Genomic DNA, 21,600 nt, shown 5'->3' with positions numbered 1-21,600 from the left:
GGACCTATTTATGAAAGTGGTATTTATATCCACACAAGCCTATAATATGATTGTAGATCTAGAAAGTAGATGAAAAATTATTCACTATATAAAAGAAAAAAAGAACCTAAAAATGTGTCCAGATGAGCCCATACTAATCCTTTGAGGTTGCAAAAATTGAGATTTGTGATTTGCAAAAAAATTTAGGAATAGAGATCTCAAACATCCTACACCAATGTGTACATCACGAAATTCTACCCCAAAACAAAAAAAAAATTGCTTAGAAAAAGGTGTCCGTATAAGGGAGATATCACTGTTTGAAAATCACCTCTGTAATTATTTTTCTTGACTCATTGCTATCATGCCTCCAAAAATCAAATGACTCTTAATTTCACCTTAGATGTCTACTTTTCATGAAATAAAAAGTCAATTTGAATTTTTTTTGACCTTCTAAATATGATGCCAATATTTGATTTGCACTAGCAAGCTCAAATTTTCACCTCCAAAAAATCTCTCCTACTAGCTTAAAAGACCAATTTTTTTGAAAAATTTTGGAAATAAACTACAAATCCAAAAAGGACAAATGCAAACATGCAAATGAAAAATGTAGATCTAAAAATTAAATGCACAGATCTGAAATGATCATAACAATTCTACAAACTGGGCCTTTAGGTGCCAAATTGCAAACACAACTCGCCTCAATTTTGACTATGGCCTAGGGTAGGCAAATTTATAGTCAAAATTCACTAAATTGATCCTTTGGACGGAATGCTAAAGTCTACTTTGGATCTAGATGCTGCCAATGACTATGATACTCCAGATCTAAATTGAGGTCTACTGAGAGGTGAAGCAAAAGTGGTCTCCAATGGCTATGTGAAGAGAAGCTCCCTCAGCTTTGATACCATGTAAGAATTTTCCTTAGGGGAAAATCACCCAAGATCAAGAAGCTCAAGCACTAGCACAAAATGGACCAATAAAGTATGATTAGAATAATAATATGAAAAATGAATTGATGTACATACACACTAGGAGTGCCTATATATAAAGGCCTCTAGACTGACTACGAGTCAGAAAAGTGATAAGTCTCACAACTAAGCACATGTCCACTAAGAGTGGATTATCTTCCATTGAGCATAGAAGTTAGTGCAATGATGAGAGGACAAGCTTACATAGGTGTGTCAGGTAAAAAGATGTTGTAGACACCATGTGCTTAACTAGAATGTGAACAATTGTGTTGTCTACATGACAACTTAGATGATTATGCAAACTCCAATGTTGTAGACACCATGTGGTAAATTCAAGTTGCTAACTCTTGTGTTGTCAACAAGACAACTCACATGAGTATGCATACTCTTAGGTGTCTAACTAATAAATAATAAAATAATGCACTAACCTACATAAAATTAAGTAAAGTGCAATAATAATTAATTATTTACACTAACAAGAGGATGGATCCTATTAGGAGTCTATAAATACATTTAGTACATATTAGTTTGTGTTAGGAGACTTTGAATCCCTTTTAGGAGATTCCAAACCTATTAGGAGTTGTGGAAGACAACTGGACCCACTACCCAAATAGCTTCAAGGCAAGACCAATGAACCCACTGTCCCAATGATCTCTATATTATTCCTCAAAAAATAATAGAATTGAAATGTACTTCCTTCCTCTTTCTCTATTCTATCAACCTAACTTTTGCTCCTTCAGATCTTGTAACCAGATCATAAAACTTGCATCCAATAATCCCATGGATGGTTTACATGAATTCAGTAAGTACTCTGCTCCTTTCTACACTTCACACTTCATCCAATGATCAGAAAATCATACATATATTAAAAACAAGGAAAACATCTTTCCTTTATATCATATCTTCAATATAATTCCTTGAGTCAACCTTGAGGATTTCACTATTAATTATAATAAGATAATTAATTAATTTAAAATTATAATAGTACTGTCGGCTCATAGTCTATAGAAAACATTACACATGTGATACTAGGGCTTTTGCACTTGCTAACATCACCATTAGACTATCCTCTATCACTAACTAACCACACACCTCTTTATTATAGCTCAAATGAAAGATATCATACAAACATCAAAAACTACTTCCTAAGTACCTTGTCTATACACTGCTCTCTATAACTCAAAAATATCTTTCATACATCTTTGACTTAGACTCTGCATGTTTAAACTTAGCACCAAGACATCGTATCAAGAATTTCCTTCGCCGCACATCACCAAACAATCAAGACATTGTCTGCATAACTAAGATCTTTGTCTGTTACTCTAGCAATCTTCACAGACTTATTGATTTGTCAACATCAATGACAAATACAATCATTAATGCAACATGTCAATACTCTCCAATGCTAAGGATAATCGCCCACTATAGTATCATCATCATTCATTCTAACAATATCACCCTTTGGGATTGATAGAAACACAGATGAAAAATGTCTAAGTTTCATAAATACCAAACCAGTAGTTTGCTATTCTCAAATTTTTAATTCCTCTTCATCAATCAAATTTGAAAACCTCTGGAACACTTCTCTGGTCATCATCTTCTTAGGATAAAAAAGAATTGTTCATACTAAACAAATCACCATACACCAAGGTTCTTCATTTTACATATATCCTTCATAGAGATATTCTTCCTTCTTTCTTACATGAATCTTTCTAAATCCCCCTAATCTTTTCTCCATACATACTTAGGATATTTTTTTCATGCATATTCTCCCCTATTTGCATCAATGTGAAATGCCTCAATATATCAAATTATTCCTCCAAGTCTTCAACTAGCTCAAGTGTCCAAAGACATTGTTCAAGACCAAATACCAAGAGTCCTTAATGACTCATATCATCTCAGATATACTCCCCCATATAGGAAGCATCAACATTCAGTCTAATCTAACAATAGTGTTGTGTACCACTGGATTGATGCACTCACTACATCATCTACTAAAAAGTAGGTAGGGACATAACCCCAAGTATACCTCTCAAGTAATCCAATGTATCTTTAGTTAAAGGCTTCATTAAGATATCTACAATTTGATCTTTAGTACTCACATACTCTAATATAATCTCTTTTTTAGCTACTTTTTTTCTTAACACATGATACTTAATAGATATATGCTTAGTCTTAGAATGCAATACAAGATTCTTAGACATACTCACTATACTTGTGTTATCATAGTAAATGATAAAAGGTTCTACAAAATCAATCCTAATATCCTTCAACATTTTTTTCATCCACATATCTCGATTATAATTATTTTTTGCTACAAAATACTCTACCTCAACTGTACTCTAAGAAATACAATCTTGTTTCTTGCTTAGCCAAGGAACCAATCTTCCTCCAAGGAAAAATGCTCCACCATTGGTGCTCTTTCTATCATCCACATTGCCTGTTGAATCTGCATCAGTATATGTACATAGAGTGAAATCACTCAATTTGTCATAACATATTCCATTATTAGATGTTCCTTTCAAATATTTGAATATCTTCTTTACCATTCAATAATGATACTCCTTATGATCAACTTGAACTCTAGCTACAATCCCAACTGCATTTTCTATATCTAGTCTGGTGTGAGTCAGATACTACAAACATCTAATCATAGATCTGTACTTCTTCTGCTTAATTGTAGCTGTCTCATCTTTGCTGGATAACTTATGACCAATTATCATAGGTGTACTAACAAGGTTACTACTTTCCAATCCAAATATCTTCAATAAATATTTCAACTACTTAGCTTGTAAAATTAAAATACCATCACTATTTTGTACAATTTGCAATCCTAGGAAAAACTTAATTTCTCCTTTCATGATAATTTCAAACTCATTCTATTAAACACAAGTTACTATCTGCGGTACCTTTAGGAAATCTAGGTTTTGTCAAATAACTATCCAACCTTGCATACCACTTTCTAGGTGCTTGCTTCAATCCATATAGATATTTCTTTAGTTTGTGTACCATGTCTTTGTGTTCTATCAAAGGTAAACCTTTAGGCTTCTCAATGTAAACCTCTTCTTCAAGTTCTCTATTCAAGAAAGCTGATTTAACATCTATCTAATATACCTTGAACTTCTTATTTGCTACTTAAGCTAGGAACATTCTTGCCACTTCCATTCTAGCTATAGGGGCATATGTCTTCTCATAATCAATTCATTATTTCTATGAATAACCTTTACACACAAGTCTAGCCTCATTTCTTAGAACTTCGCCTTGCTTATTCATCTTGTTTCTGAATACCCATTTGGTTCCTATAATATCCTTGTCTTTAGGTCTAGGATCTAACTCCCGTGTATCATTCTTCACAATTTGATCCAATTATTTTTTCATTGCTTGAATCCAATGATCATCTTTACATGCTTCATCAAAACTCTTAGGTTCAAATTTAGAAATTAGACATAATTCCTCATTAACTTTGTTTCTTATTATTACACTTTTATTTCTACTTCCAATTATCTACTTTGGAGGGTTATTCTTTGTCATGTTTCTATTAGAGATAGGAGTTACTATCTCAACTCTAGGTTCAAATCTCTATTGTCCTCTTTGCTCAACAATTTGCACATGATTTTGTAGATCATTGTTAGTCTCAAAGAAAATATCAACATTCTTGAAATCTTTGAGAATAAGCTATTTTCTTCCAAATACCTTAAAATATTTTTCATTGGGTGAGTATCCAGACCATAGTTCAAAAGGTGTTGAATGAGTGCCTTTCTTGACTTCTATATGGTTCAAGGTATAGACATCTATACTTATAGCTTCTCTCTAGTATTTTAAAGAAAAAATTTTCTCCATCATGAGTGTCCTAGCATAGTCCATTATAGACCTATTCCTCCTTTCATCAATTCCATTTTGTGGAGGGGTTCTAGGAGTAGATTTCTGTCTTCTAATTTCTTTGTCATTACAAAGCATCTCAAACTCATTTGATATAAATTCTCCTCCTCTATCAGATCTCAAATTTTTTAGAATTTTACCTATTTCCTTCTCAACTCTTTCCAAGTACCACTTAAACATTTGAAAAGCATCAAATTTCTATTTCAAAAACATAACTATCATCATTCTAGAATAATCATCAACAAACAACATAATGTACTTATCTCCTTTGTAGCTTTGCACTTCAATTGGTCCACACAAGTTAGTATGAACAATCTCTAGTATTCCTTTAGAGGTATGAGTTTTACTCTTAAAACTTGATATTGTCATTTTGCATAACTAACATTGTTTGCACATTATATTATCAGGCTTCTTCTCTAGACATCTAGCAGTAATATGATCAACTTCATTGGAATTTAAAAAAATGATAAGTAATTTACCTTTAAACTTGCCTTTATATTTTTGAAATCTCCTTTCCACAATGCTTCAAGTTGATCTACATCCTCCACATCTCTATCATTGTCACTTGACACATACTTTGTCTTTTTCTTCTTCTTCTTCTCATCAAGTTCCTTTAATGACAACTTAGCTTTGAAAGCAAATTCAATATTTTTAGGTCTATAATTATCAAAGTTAGATAACTCAAAAGTAGCGAGTCTACCTACCAGACCTTTAATAGATAGAGTATTGCCTAATATACATCTTAGTTCTTGTATTGCAAAAAATCTAATAGAATATATAGGTAGTAGTGTTCTTAAAACTTTGTTTAGTACAGTGTCATCATCTATTGTATGTGTAGCTCCTCTTATTGCATTAACAACAACTTTTATCCTTGAGCAATATTTTCACCTTCTTGCATTTGCATATCATCAAACTTACCTTTGAGACTTTTAGCTTTGGCTCTTAGAACATTAGTGTCTCATCCATAGATGGTGGTTAAAGCATCCCACATTTTTTTTGAGCTATCAAGACTTTTGATATCATCAAATTCAGCATAGCTTAGGGTAGAGGCAATCTATCTCCAAGTCCTCCAAGGTTTAGCTTCATCAAAACTTGCCATGCAAGAAAGTTATCTCTATTAAGCTTGGGCACATCTTTTTTTGACATCTTGATCTTTGTGGTTCTAGTACCTTAAAACTAGTCCTCTTAAGAAACCAATGGTCTAATACCAATTGTTGGAATTCTTTAGAATAATTGAGGGTGGGGGGGAGGGGGGAGGATTAGTTATTTAAGGTCCATATGTATAAATAAAGCTTTTCATAGTTTAGTGAACCCATAAAACATTTATCACCATGCATGCATCCATAAGATTATGCAATCACTTAAAACTTGTAGGTTACTATCAAATCAATTTGTAGAAATGTAAACATGAAACATGAAACATGACAGATTCAACAAAAAAATTGACACAATGATTTATGTAGAAACCCTATTAGGATTTCAATTACCCTGTTAGGAGTGAGCCTTGTTAGAGGACTTTAGACCATTCACTTGGAATGTCACCTACTTAAAGGATTTACAAATGAATATTAGGTCAACCTTAATCCAAAGGATTTACCCTAGACTGATACAATTATTAGAGTAATAGTAAGGCTTGGTATAATAACAACTTACAACTCCATTTGTAGATTATAGATCTATATTTCAGTCCTCCATTCTTCTTGGCTTTCATTCTCTTTAGCTCTGATAGCTTGTTCACCCTTCAAGTATTCATACCCTTAAGCCTTTTTGCTTAACATGCCAATGCAAAATCTTCACTTAGGTCACTTGATGAAGCAATACCCTTCAATCCTTGTCTTCCTTAGGTTCTTGCATATGAAAACCCTTACTTCTGACCAACCATCCCTATAAATAGAGAATTAAGGTCTTTTGATGTTGATTCTCCATCATCTAATTTAGGGTTAGGATAGATTAGGTAGGGTTCAATGAATCTAACTCTCATTCCATATCACTTCTAGAAACTTCTCCTTCAATCCTCTCTAAATTCACCTCAAAATGGTTTACCATAATTTCTCTGCTACTAGCTCATTAATCTTATCTTTGACTTGGTTCACACAATCCAAGAAATCAAACTTGTTGGCTCAGATCCATCAAATTCATAATCTTTCTAATAATGCTGACACTTGGCATTAACTTACTTCTGATGCTTGATACAAATTGCATTTCTCAACATCCTCTATAACATCACTTGACACAAACTAAAGTTTACTAGTGCTCAACATCAACTAAACTTTACTCAGCATCCACTATTTTTCTTAGCATACACTAAAATAGACTAAAATAGATCATCACTATAGAGTTGATCCATGAGTCTACCTACCAGACCTTTGATCAAGTTAGGTAGAAAAAGTTTGCTTAACTTGTTCTTCTAAACTTGGTTAGTGTTACCTACCTTTGCAATCTTAAGTAGATTATCAATGCACTATGATATCACTGTCTTAGCCAATTCTTATACTCCTTTTGTATCATAACTCAACCTTTCCTCTAGGTTCTATGTTAGGATTAAACCATAGACATAAATAAAAATTACATACAAATATAAACAATATCAAAAGGTAATAGATCACACAGAAAAGAACACAAGACACAAAGATTTAACATGGTTCACCCAATCCCTAGGCTACATCCACCAAATAGCAAGTCCAATATTATTACAATCTAGTGATTACAACTTGATTATAATCTATAATCCCTTACAACTCAATACCACCACAAGAACCAATTTTTGTATCACCATAATGAAACAATCCCTAACCTAAGCCCTTTTATACAAGTATATTTACCACTTTAGGGTTATAATTAATAAATTTTACATGTCGACAAAAATCTTGATAAAATAGTGCCCAAAATTTTGATAAAATAGGGTCGAGGAACTATGGAGTATGCATAGTACTTCTGTGATCAGTCACCACAATCTAACAATCTCCCACATGGGAATTGATCAAGCTCCAAACTAAACAACAACCTCCCACTTGGAGACTGATCTTGTAGCTATGCCACAACTCCATGAGGCTCCCACTAGATCAAACCACCCTAGACTTTGCTATTCTTTTATCATGTTTAATCTAGAAGACCAACCGAAGCCGAAGAGGAGTTCAAATTCTCCCTTGTTATTGTAAGAATTTTCCTTAGGGAAAAATTCACCCAAGACCAAGAAGTAAAATAACTAGCACAAAAGACCAATGGAGTATGATCAGAATGATGATATGATATTCGATTCCTTATATAGTACACTAGAGATGCTTGTATATAAAGGCCTCTATGATGCATCTAGAATGCTTAGAAATTAGAGGCTCTACATGATAAGTCTTATAGCCAGGCGCATGTCCACCAGGTGTGGATTATCCTCCATTAAGCACAAAAATTAGTGCAATGATGAGAGGATAAGCCTACAAAGGTGTAGCACATACAATTATGTTTTAGACAAGATGTACTAGAATAATAGTGTGAACAACTGTGTTGTCTACATGATGACTTAGTTGGTTATGAAAACTCTAGTGTTGGAGACACCTGTGCTAAATTGGAGTTTCTTATTCCTGTGTTGTCAACAAGACAACTCAAATGAATACACAAACTCCTAGGCATCTAACCTAATAAATAATAAAATAATGCATTTAACCTAAGTAAACTTAAGTAAAGCATAAATAATAATTATACACTAACACCTCTCATTAAGTGAAACTTAGGGTAATGCACTTAAGCTCACAAAAGTTAAGATGAAATGCATAATGGGTCCTGACTACTAGACTATGTTAGGTACCCAAGTATAATGCAATGCTAAAATGCATAAAATCTCTTTGCAAATAGAGAAAGAGGGAAAACCTCATGGGAAAAGCCCTCCCCCAAAAAGAGATATATGTACAATATAGAAGAGAAGGATCATGTGATCCCTCTTGGTGAAAAATCCCTCACCCCCAAGAAATCTCACAAATGAATATACTTGACCTCTGTGAAGGGCTTGGTGAAGATATCGACTACCTATTGCTCAGTAGGACAATACTGCAGTGTGATGATCTGCTCATGGATCAACTCTCAAATGTAGTGCATATGAACCTCAATATGTTTGGTGCATTGATGTTGCACTGGATGTTTGGAGATTTCAATAGCACTCTGGTTATCACAATGGATGAATATGGGTCGGGGTAGATCAAATCCAAACTCCTTTAGAATCTATTGTAGCCAAATAGCCTCTATTGCTACATTCACAATTCCTCGATACTCAAGCTTAGTCAATGAAAGAGAAATGTTGTTTTTATTTTTACTCTACCAAAAAATGGGGCCAGAACCAAGATGAAACACATATCTTGATGTAGACTTGCAAGAATCAAGGTTCCCTGCATAGTTGGAGTTTGTGTAACCCATTAACTGAAGACCTGTACCAACCACATAATGTATCCCATGTGTATGTGTACCTTGGATGTAATCTAGGATGTGTTTGGATACCTTCCAATGAAGTTCATGTGGCTCTTGCATGAAGTGAGAAACCATGCCAGCTACAAATGAAATATCAAGGCATGTATGTGTCAAGTAGATGAGGCTTCCCACCAACTATCTATACAAAGTTGCATCAACAATGGAGAAACACTTTGTCTCTAATTTAACAACTGAAAGGAATGGGGTGGATGCAACCTTGTAGTTAGTCATGTGAAACTAAGCTATAAGATCAAGAGCATACTTGGGCTATGATAGTGTTATCCCTGATGAAGACTGATGTATCTCAATACCAAGGAAATAGTGTAGTAGACCCAAGTAGGTCATTGAAAACCTATCTTGCAAAGTAGTCTTAACATTATCGATGATGGATGTAGTACTTCTTGTAATGATCAAGTAATCCACACAAAGTACAAGGAGAAAATGTGAATCATCCCTCTGAACACTAGTAAATTTGGACTCAATTTTTGATGAATTTTGGTCAAAATTTTGACCCAAGTTGGTCAAAATTTTGACCAAGAAGTTCATAATAATTTTTCTCATCAAAATTTTGACCAACCTATAGGTTGGTCAAAATCTCAACCAATACATTCGTTAGAAAATCTTAAATTTTGCTAGCTCTAATTTTTTCATTGTTGGTCAAAATTTCCACTAATGTTTGGTTGATTTTTTTATAGAATTGGTGGAAATTTTGACCAATTCTTGGTAGAAAACTATCAAGAATTGGTTGAAATTTCCACCAAAATTTAGTCAATCTTTTTTAATAATTGGTGGAAATTTCGAGTAATTCTTGGTAGAAAACTATCAAGAATTGATCAAAATTTCCACCAATGTTTGGTTGATTTTTTTAATAATTGGTGGAAATTTTGACCAATTCTTGGTAGAAAATTATCAAGAATTGGTCGAAATTTCCACCAATGTTTGTTCAATTTTTTTTTTATAATGTTGTATCAAGCAATTGTTTCTTATTCTAGCCATTTAATTTGCAACCTTTTAAATCTCTGCAAAGATAAAGTTGGAGTAGGAGAATTTTTCTTCTCAAAGGTGTCCTTTGATTATAAAGTGATCCATTCCATTATCTGTTGAAGAAATGGATGTTGTACAATCAAAGGACACCTTTGAGAAGAAAAATTCTCCTGCTCCAACCTTATCTTTTCAGAGATTTAAAAGGTTACAAATTAAATGGCTTGGATAAGAAACAATTGCTTGATACAACATGGAACAATTGGACATTTATGCATAGGACACAAATTGAGTGGATAAAAACATGAAATAATCCCATGAGTAAACAATTGTGGTAGAAAAAAATTGCAATCTAATAAAGCAATTGCAAATCCTCCAATATTTATTATCTATTACAAAGCATTTAGAATCTCAAGAATGTTATAACTATTAGTGCACATGCACTAGGTAATGGTCAAGATCTAGAATATGGTACAATACACCTAGTAGAAAACAATGGGGTGACTGAGAGTCAATAGGTCAAGAAATTTTGAATACCCCATTTTACAATATCAAGTGATTGAGTATATGTTCCCCATCATGCATCTAGCATTAAGACTACCATGGTGAGGATGACAATAAACAAGAAAAATCTATTTTAATTTACACTATTATCTAGGATTTTTCTAGTGTGAATGTACTTCCTTATGGTGCTTCATGATTCTCTATCTTAGGAAACCCTATTATTTTGTCTAGAAACTTTTGATAGGAGAGAGTAAGAAAAAAACACATAAAATTGTTGGGGGTGCTTCTATGATACTAGATGCTTATAGGAAACCAACCCTTTATTCTGAATTTTGCAATAATGTCTATGTAAAGGCCTACAATGTATTATTAGGTTGTGCTTAGTTGGTAGTGGTCAAAGCCAACCATAATAGGAAAAGGGATATATTCTTGTTTGGAATTACAGGATAGAAATAAACTAGAAAATAAGAAAGAAACCAGCTTCATCAATATGGGCAGACTCTAAATCTAAAGTCGAGAACTCTAACAATAGAAACCAACAACCTATAGAGCCAAACTGTAAAGAGATTGTGAAGGTGTAGTCATGCTTCAAGATGTTATGGACTCCTCTTAATAGTTTGTTTCATTTGCAGATAATAGAGCACAAGGTATTCTAGACAAATAGAGGAAAGTAGAAGCCTTGCAAAGAAATGACAAAAAAAGAAGAAAACTCTAGATATCTCGTGTTTTTTTTGACTACCAATGTTTCAATCAGATTACTCTCCTAACTTAATAGAAAAAAAACTCAAGGATTAAATAGTCAAGGACATACTGGCCACATGTATCTAACATGTAAAGGCCCATGTAGAGTCAATTCCCTTAATTCCATCTTTCAACCGGGCATTTGGAGTTGCTCAAAAAACTCCTAATCCCTTCAACTTGATGATATGAACTTTGAAGAGAAGTCATTTTAGGAGCAACATACTTTCATCCCAAAAAGACACTTTAGTCACAATACATTACACAAGAAAGCAACATATATGCAATAGGCTCAAAAAATGACCATGTAAAGGAAAAAGCTTCAAGTCCCTTACTTTCATTCCCTATGGATGATCACCAAAAGAATAGTCCTAAACATATTATTTTCTCTCAACACCTCAAATTTGAGCATTAGTTACCTGAACCTAAAATTCATTGCTACAAAAGTAGATTAGAACTACATAAGTTTTTGTCTTTTCATTTAACTCTTACAAGTTGAATAGAAAAAAATGAATTTCCAGTTCTTTTCATTATACAAAATTTGTAATCTTGTCTTCTTCTCTTTTGTAGATGGTACCAACAAAGCCAAAGAGGCTAAAAATAGCAACGCCAAAATAAAAACCATGAGCATTAGTATTATGTTTCCAAATCAGTAAACCACATAGAAATATTTCAATGCATCTTTCTTTATTTGGAGAGATTTGAGTATTTCAAGGTGTTAAAAATCTCTCCCCATCTTAAGGTTATCTCAACTAAAGTCTACAATCCTGTTTCACTAAGCATACTCGACCATTTATAATCAATATATTAAGCATATTCTAGAAAAAGAAATCAACTTACTTGCCTAAACTACTAACAAGAATATAGGAGTATGAATCATAAGTTACTTGGCCAACATGATGTTTTATTTGCTTGATCTGCAAAGCTTCTGAAGAATTTGTTCTCAACCTTCCAGTCTCAGATATATAATTTGCGTTTTCCAATGATGGGTTGGCAGGATTTGATAGTTCAAAATTTAATAGTTTCAACTCCCTTTTAGCTATAAATACTACAGAATGTTTCCTACTTCCAAAGGGTGTTGGAAGAGGAGTTATTTTTGATAGAGACCTTACATCAAATTCACTAAGAAAAACACCAAGACTTGTACCAATTGCAACCAAGTGGGGTTGAAGAAAATGTACAACCATATAATATGCCTGTGAAGAATTTATAAGAGATTAGCTTCACCAAATATGATTCTAATTTCTTAGAAATTCAACTTACTAGATAATGAATGGTAACAATCAACACATTATTGATAATATGTAAAAATCAACACAGCCTAAAAATCAGGATAAAAGAATGATTGTAAAATAATAAGCACATGCAAAACTAGGACTAGATGAAATCCTAATTGCTCTAGATTTGGTGATTCAGCTCTCCATGGCTCTGCCATTTGCATAAGTTAGTCTTCTTATATTCCTGAGGGTTTTTGCAAGGTCTAGTAGGTAATAGGAAAGAATTCTTGCAAATTAATGTGTTAATTTGAAGACTTGCTAAGATCTAGCCTAGATTAATAGACTTGCATTCTTGGGTTTTGGATAATTGGATTAACTCTTTAAAAGAGGAAATATGCTAGGAGATTTTTTAAACTTTTATACTCAAATTTGAAGTTCTAGAGTTCAAAGAATGGATAATGGAAAATGGGCCTTGGGTTTTCCAAGGAGATCTATCTTGTGCATGAAAACCATGGTATCCTTCATTCCCCTCTACATTCTTCAAGGGGTGTGGTGTGTCTTCCCTGTCACCCTTTCCTATTTCAAAATTGATTGCCTGTAGGCACTTGGAAATGGCCTTGGTAAATATAATTGTAGTTCTAATGAAACAATATACTACCAAAGCCCCATCCTTGCATGTGCCCATGTGGAAATGGACCTTTCCAATAGTCTCCCTATTGACACTTTGCTAAAAGTTGGCAATTGTTATTGGACCCAGTTTGTGGATTATGAAAAGATGGTTGTTCAATGCAGGAGATGTTTCTCAACTAATCATTTCACACCCTAATGTTAAAGATCACCAACCATCAAAGAAACATGGATTCAAGAGGGAAGCTCATATGATGAATTGAGGTTGAGCCCTAACACCATGTTGTTCCACCTAGTGCTCAAATTTAAAAGGTTTTGTTTCGTATATCTTTGACTTTTCAAGAACACATAATGTTAAGCCTCATCCTCTCATAGATGGAAATTCTTCTCCTGTTGGATCTCCTTCACATGGATATCAAGTATGTGATTATATGGCTTCTTATGATGATAAATCCAAAGCAGATGACCTAGTTAGCTTAACAATTTTTGAAAAATAAAAAATCTCTCCAACACCACGGGAAACTCTAATTTTTAGAAGTTCCTAGGCTTGTTCAAAGGAATCCTTTGTTACTTTCTAGCAAGAATGGACATATGTAAGGAGAATGAAAACTCTCACTATCAAAATCTAGACATCCAATGTTGCTAAGGTCATCAAGAAAACAACAAAATAAGAATGAAGTGTGTACTTTGGTGCACCCATATCTATGGGATAGGGTTTCTTTGTTATTTTTGGAATGAACTTCTGGTGAACCTCTATTTGAGGGTCTATGTATACAATCATTTTTTTATGAATTCAATGCATGGGACCAAACCCTTTGTCCACAACTCACTGAATACACACACACATAGATTTTATAGTAAGTTTTAATGGGTTTTATTCATTTTAGGCCATATTTGCAAAATAAAAATATACGAGTATGAATCTAGATACATGTGTTAAGGTATGAGTTTAAAAATAATCCTCTTAGTATACACAAAGGGGGATTGAAATTTTACACCTAAAAGGTTTGATTGTAGACCCATGTCCAAATCTCCAATATTTCTGATTATTAGACTAAATTTAGTTAAGAAAAGGTTTTACATGTGCATACAAATTTAAGAATAATTGATTATTCTCCCAAATATAACTTTAATTTGCTTTAACCAATGAACCTCTTCCTGTTTGAGAACCATTTTGAATTTACAATTATATAGCCTGACAAATATCAAGAGTTGTTCTCATTTTTTACACTCCAATAAAAATTACATTTTTTATACTCCAATAAAAATTACTTTCAAAAACAAAATGAAAGAGTTTCAAATCATTTCATCATTTCCCACATTTCATATTAATGAACTAGTTAGAATTAGGACCGACCGTCCTTAGAAGCTGATTTATAATCACTTATTGATCATGAAACCTAGTAAAATAGAGAATTGTTATTGCTTGCTAACTAATATATATTGGAAATGCTTTATTAACAAATATAAATCATAATGTTTAGATGCATTTGAAACTACCATTAATTTGTAGCAGAAAAAGATGACAACTCTAGCAACACATAAAAGTAAAATGAAGAAAATGAACCTCAAAATAACCGTTGCCAGATGATTGACCTAAAAGAGGTCGAGAATGTGTTTCAATAGCTACAACTCTTTCAGATAGTGCCTCTAGTGGAACATCTAGCTGAACAATAGTTCCTTGCTTCATATAGCCCCTTTAAATTTTAAACAAAATTTTGAAACAAATGAAAAAACTAGTCATACAATTACTGCATTATAAGAATAAGAAAAATAAATGCTCAATATGAAGATTGTTAGCATAATACACTGCATTTTCCTACCATTTTTGAGCATGAACTATAGCACCACCTCTAGTAGCAATAACTAGATGGGTCAGTGCAAGAAGTTGGGTCTCACTTTTGGCCAAAAAGTGGAAGTGTTTTTCATGTTTTTGAATTTTTTTTTTTCAATTGATGTTCAAATTTGAGGCATTTAGAGATTGAATATAAAAATACTTCAAAAATAAATTTTTTAGTATTCGGAATCTAGTTTTTGAATATGTAATTTATTTGTGTACCCATATGATAAATTATTTTTTCAGTAGGGATCATTAAAAACCACTTTTTCAAAATGCCCATTTCAGGACCATACCACACTCATGTACGGACACAATAATTTGACACAAATAAATAAATTTTCACAAATCCTTTTGAATGGAGTTACCTCCTAAGATTGATGACATTTTTCCTTAATTTTTTATTGAATATTTTATTATTATTAATTATTAATTGGCTATAAAAGTAAATTTTAAAACCTCTCATGTACGGACACCATAATTTGATCAAAATCTCACTTTTTCAAAATTTTTTAACCTCAAAATAATTGTATGTAGATTGATGACATATAAATTAATTTAAGAAAAATTATAAACTAAAAAAGTTATCAAAGTTTTAGTGAATGTCACTTTTTAACATTTAAGAGATAGTTTTGATTAATAAATAATGGAAAAATAGAAAATAAACTAATAACACTATAGAAGTTACATTTTTGGAATAAGAACAGTAAGACCTATAATGGATTTTTGTTTCATCAAAAAATTCAATGGGGATGACTATAAAAAAATTACGACAATCCTAGAAATTGTCGATTAAATGCCTTAGAAAAAAAAAAGGATCATAGAGGCATGGCTTGGTGGGACCAAGCCCATGCCTTTCCCCAAGGAAAAACCCCATGCAAAAGTTGCATGCCATAGCGAATTCCCGCTCATGTCTCAAGAATCAGGCACCCAATTTGTAATTCAAAAATTGAGTGCTCGATTGTGTTTTAACCGTTGTAAGAATCAGGTACTCAATTATTTAAAAATTGGGTACCCAATTCTTTTAAAATTGGTACCTAATTTTAAAAGAGTTGGGACTGATTTTAAAAGAATTGGGTACTCGTTGGGCCCCAAAAGCTGCCACATAGACTGACTTTCAATGATTGAAATGATTGAATAATAGTTTCAATCTGCAACAATGAATTTTGTCATAGTTATTCTATTTTCTTGTCTTCTTCTACAATTTGCAAGCTATTGATTCAAATTAAAAATTGGTCCAAACATGAGATCAAAACAACGAAGAAAGAAGAAAGAAAAAGTTCTGACAAATGAGGAGATTGAATAAAGAGAATGAAGCATGCCGTCAACGAGAGAGAAGACAAAGAATTAGAGACTTGAACAATGTTTCAAAAGAGAAAGACATTGAGGATACCATGATAGATGAAGAGTTCAAAGAAGAGAACCCAATACAAGAAAATTTAGGTGCACATTCTAATCATGCATTCAATACAGGTGTGTCTCCAAACCCTCAAATTTTCTCTTGTGATGAAATTGGTGATTTTTTAGAAGTAGGTTATGATTTAAAATATTTAGATTCTCTTCATGAGAATAAATTTTCAAATGATCATGCAAAAAAAAACTCCAATTGAAATGCATTCCCTGAAAGAAATACCAAGAAAAATTGAAAATTGAAATTCAAATCCCAAATAATAGTGAAAATGAAATGTCAATTGAAAATAAAAATTGCATGAATGTAGACATAGAAACACCAACTAATAAACAAACATGTAAAAATGATAGCAAAGTGTCTAAACATAATTTTCATATTCCTAACGATGTGCTAGATAATCTTGAGGGATTGGTTTCATGGAGATAAATTAGGACACATGCTAATAGATTGTCTAGACATATTTTTTACAATAAGAAATTTGGGTTTCAATGTCAGTTGATGTTGCAACTAATTAAAATGTCTAAAATGTGAAAAGTAATGAGAAGGTAGGGAATGTATGCAAAAATCAAGAATAAAAATGAGTCTTTAAAACAAGTTGTATCCATTGTTACTAGTGCTTTTGATGTTATCAGAAAGAGAAGTAGGTCTAAAGATAAGAATGCAACACGGTGAGCAATAAAAACAGCTTTAGTTAACAAATCAACATCTAAAAAAAGATTGATTAGCAACATAAGTGGATATCTTAATGTGAATTTTAAGACTTTAGAAAGAGTTGTAAAGAGAAGGGTTAACTTTGAATGTGATCCAAAAAATATTTTATGGACTTCTAGTGGTAGACTCCTAAGATGTGATATGAAACTTACTAGTGAAGTCAAAAGTTTGATTGAAATTTTTTGGCATGATAGTACAAGAGTATCACCTAATTCAAGAGATATTCTTAAATTGAGAAATGGGTCAAAAATACATGATCCATATCCTAAACACCTTTTGGACATGATTCAAACTGAATTGTTTAGAAAATTTGTAGATGGTAAGGTAATAAATATTACCATTAGTCAAAGATCTTTTGAAAAGTGTAAACCATGGTATGTAAGGATTAACAAGGAAAGAATCACATGTTGTTGTAAAATTCATATTCAATTTCGTTACCATTATGATGTATTTTGATCTATATGTGGTACCATGCATAGTAAAGAAATGTTGCCAGAATGTGGTATAAAAATACCACCTCAAACTATAAAGGATTTAATATTAGGTTTGTTTGTAAGCCAACTAATGATCAATACTTTTTTTTCAATGCATGTCTTTTTGGTACATGTGATATGTGCAGAAATCTTTCTTTGTTAGATGACTATTTGCATGAAAATTCTTTGAATACTTTTGGACAACAATTAGTTGAGGTAAAAAGATTAAAAACTATTGAATATCCATTGAAGGATGGGAATATTGGAAGAAGGTGTGATCTAGTTACAGATAAAGTTAGTTGCTTTGCATTTATGGATGAGTTTAAGAGTGTGACCATACTAAAATTTGTTAAACACTCTCAATATGCTAGATGGCTTGATGGAAAATTTTACATATGTAAGAATACATCTCCAATTGGTACTATGCTTTCAATTGTTGACTTTGTAGAGAACTACACACTTGAACTGCAAGAAGAGGTACAACTACAATATTACAATTCAATGCAAGTAACAATTTATGTTTATATAGTTTATAGGCATGCACCTAATAGTACAAAGGAGTATCAAAAAATATTGTGAGAGTACCATTTTTATATGAGTGATAATGATCTCCATTCATCTGAGTTTGTCAAATATTGTTTCAAGTTCTTTTATGATAATTTAAAAGATAAACAAATTCAAATGACACAACATTGGATATGGTTAGATAATTATATAGGACAATTCAAGAATGCTAGAATGTTCTATTAGTTGAGTAGGACACATAGGCAAACTAACATCCAACATGTGTGAAGTTTTTTTGAGGTTGGACATGGTAAATGAGAACATGATGGTGCTGGTGCATGCATGAAGAGAGCCCTTAGTAGAGAGCAATTAAAATTTGAGGAAAAAGCTAAACTCAAAAATGCACATGAGATTGTCAAATGGTGTAACAAATATTTATACATTGGATCAAGTGAGAACTCTACAATCAAATATTTCTTCTACCTATTTGAAGAAAAGAATATCTTTTCAAGATATGATTGTGATACAATTAGTGGGTTAGCTAAATGGCATTCATTTAGGAGTTCAGATTCTAACACTTGGACTATATGGACTAGGGAGCTTGCTTGTTTTTGTCAATTTTGTCTTGTAGGTGAATGAGAAGAATGCAAGAATATAGAATGGATTGAAGATTGGCAACAAAAATCATTAGCACTTACTGACACGCATTTTCAAGATGACATAGTAAATGGAAGCCAAAATGTTACTTTTGCATCAGAAGACTATGATCGTATTTCAGACGTCATAGAACCTAGTATGCACAATTTAATTAGATTTTGTTGTGATCTCATGCTTCAATTTATATAATTTGCATATGTACTCATTTGATTAAAGTGTTTTTGTACTTTATCTTATCTTGTAGGACATGTTTATGCTATTATTGCACCTAGTAATAATGATGAACAGACTGAGTATTGACTAGCTAGATGTGTGGAACCTAAGAAAAAATTGATATGTCATCAAATAGACGATGATGGTTTTCAGTATCCAGTTGGATTTTTCGTTGTAGTTGGAACCTGGCTACATAGATACCTAATAAGAAGAAATAATTTACCAGCATTTGAAGACTACCAATCTGAAAAGAAGATTTTACACTATTCTCATTTGGTTGTGGCAATGAATATCAAATTAGAAAGATACAAAGGGAGACCTGCCAATAAGGTATTATGGACAATTTCAATTTACGAGCATGAGACAATCATAGATGCATTGTAAAAGAGAGAGGATGCAGATGGTATAGTGGGATGACTACATTTAAATCAAATACATGTAAGTTTTTTTTTTTCTTGTGTTATTTTTATATATGTACTTATATTTAATTTAATTACATGTATGTTTGCACTGTCAATACCAAATTAGAGAATATATTCCTCTTATTCAAGTCTCAATTACAATTTATGCAAATTTAAGTGTTAAAGTGGATCAAGCATCAACATCTTGTGCAATTCAACATAGTGAGTACATACAAATTACACATATATTTACATAGTTCAGATACCTCATATTAATTTATGTGTTTATTAACATGTGTTTTTGTTTTACAATTTTATTTTATAGGACCTCATTTGAAGAGATCCGTTGAACCAATTTTATATTTTGAGTTCACTTCTATACATTTATCATTGACATTGTCTTACATATATTGTGAAATATGTTGTACAAACAAATTTAAAAATAGGAGTTTACTTCTATTTGAAATTTAAAGGTGTGCACTTGATATTATAAATTAATTTTCAATTTAAGTAATGGCCTCCTATTTTTTTCCATTACTTTTACATTCAAGCATGTTTAAATTAATGTTTGTTTGAAGTTTCAAATTACTATTGATTGTAATTAATAACCCTTCACTTGTACATGATAATTTAAAGATCATTACTCATTGTATTGATTATATGCTATTGTTATGTTGATAATTGACATGTATGTTTAACCATGTTAACCATGTTAAGTGAGAGGGAGGGAAGGAGGAAGAGAGGGAGAGAGAGGGAGGGAGGGAAATGGGGAGGGTTATACATTCTTGTAATTTATCAGAAAGGGCTCCCATTAGGACACCTTAGGACAAATTAGCACCTCTTAGCACCCCTTACAACACATTAGTTATTGTAGTCCTAAAAGCCATCTTTTCTAATGTGTCCTAGTACATTCTAATATTTCCAAGATGTTTTGATGGATCATATGTGGTCATAAGAATCCTTAGGACCCATTATGACTCCTTGGAACCCATTCATACCATTAACAAACTTTATGAACCCTTAGAACACATTAATCATCATAGGATACACTTTAGGGTTGTAATGTGTCCTAATTAATCCTATTTTTTCCTAAGGAGCTTTAGTGGGTCCTAAGTGGTTCTAGGAATCCTTGAGACTAATTACAACCTCCTAAGAACCATTATGACCCATTATGAGCCTTTATAGCATATTAGTCATTGTAGGACACCGTTTAGAGGTTTAATGTTCCTTAATGAGTCATATGTTCTAAGGGGGCATTAGGGATTTTTAGGACCCATTAGTACAAATTAGGTCTCATGAGGACACATTAGGATCCACTCGCACACATTAGGACCCATTAGACCCCATTAAAACCTCTTATAACACATTAACCATTGCAAGACATAGTAATGTGTCCTAAGTGGTCCTAATATCTCACAATGGATCACAATTGATCCTATGTGGTTTGAAAGCCATTTAATATTGTTTAGCATGCACATTATGACCATTTAATATTGTTTAGCATGCACATTATGACCATTTAAAAAATATTAAAATCCATTAATGCCTCTTAGATAATATTAAAGGGCATTTAAGATAGACTAATGGGTCCTAATTTGTCTTAAGGGGTTCTAATGTGTTTTAAGTGATCCCATGACCCTTTAGGACCCGTTAGGAACCCTTATAATCCATTAGGGTCCATTAGGACTCATTAGGGGCCATAAATCTCAATGCATAAATTTGATGTGATATTTATCTAATAATCTTTTTGATATCAGTACTAATGCTCTATAAATAGTTAAAATTATTGTTCATGTTGCATTTATTCTTACAAAATGTGTCATATGTTCATGAATAAAATATGTCACACTAAAGAAAATGGTTTGAATACTTAAAACATGACGAAACATAATAATATATACTACATACACTAGTATGATAAGAAGTCATAAAAAAATAGTACGTAGTCTAACATGTCATAACATGATCTATGAAGTCAAAAAATACATATAATACAATTAACTATCCTAATACAAAGTGTATCAAAATAAACAATATGTGTCATAAAAACA

This window comes from Cupressus sempervirens, chromosome 1 (assembly GCF_028749045.1).
Source record: "Cupressus sempervirens isolate cs-2001-9-10 chromosome 1, ASM2874904v1, whole genome shotgun sequence".
Taxonomy (NCBI): Eukaryota; Viridiplantae; Streptophyta; class Pinopsida; order Cupressales; family Cupressaceae; genus Cupressus; species Cupressus sempervirens.
Note: the sequence above shows the minus strand (reverse complement) of the source record.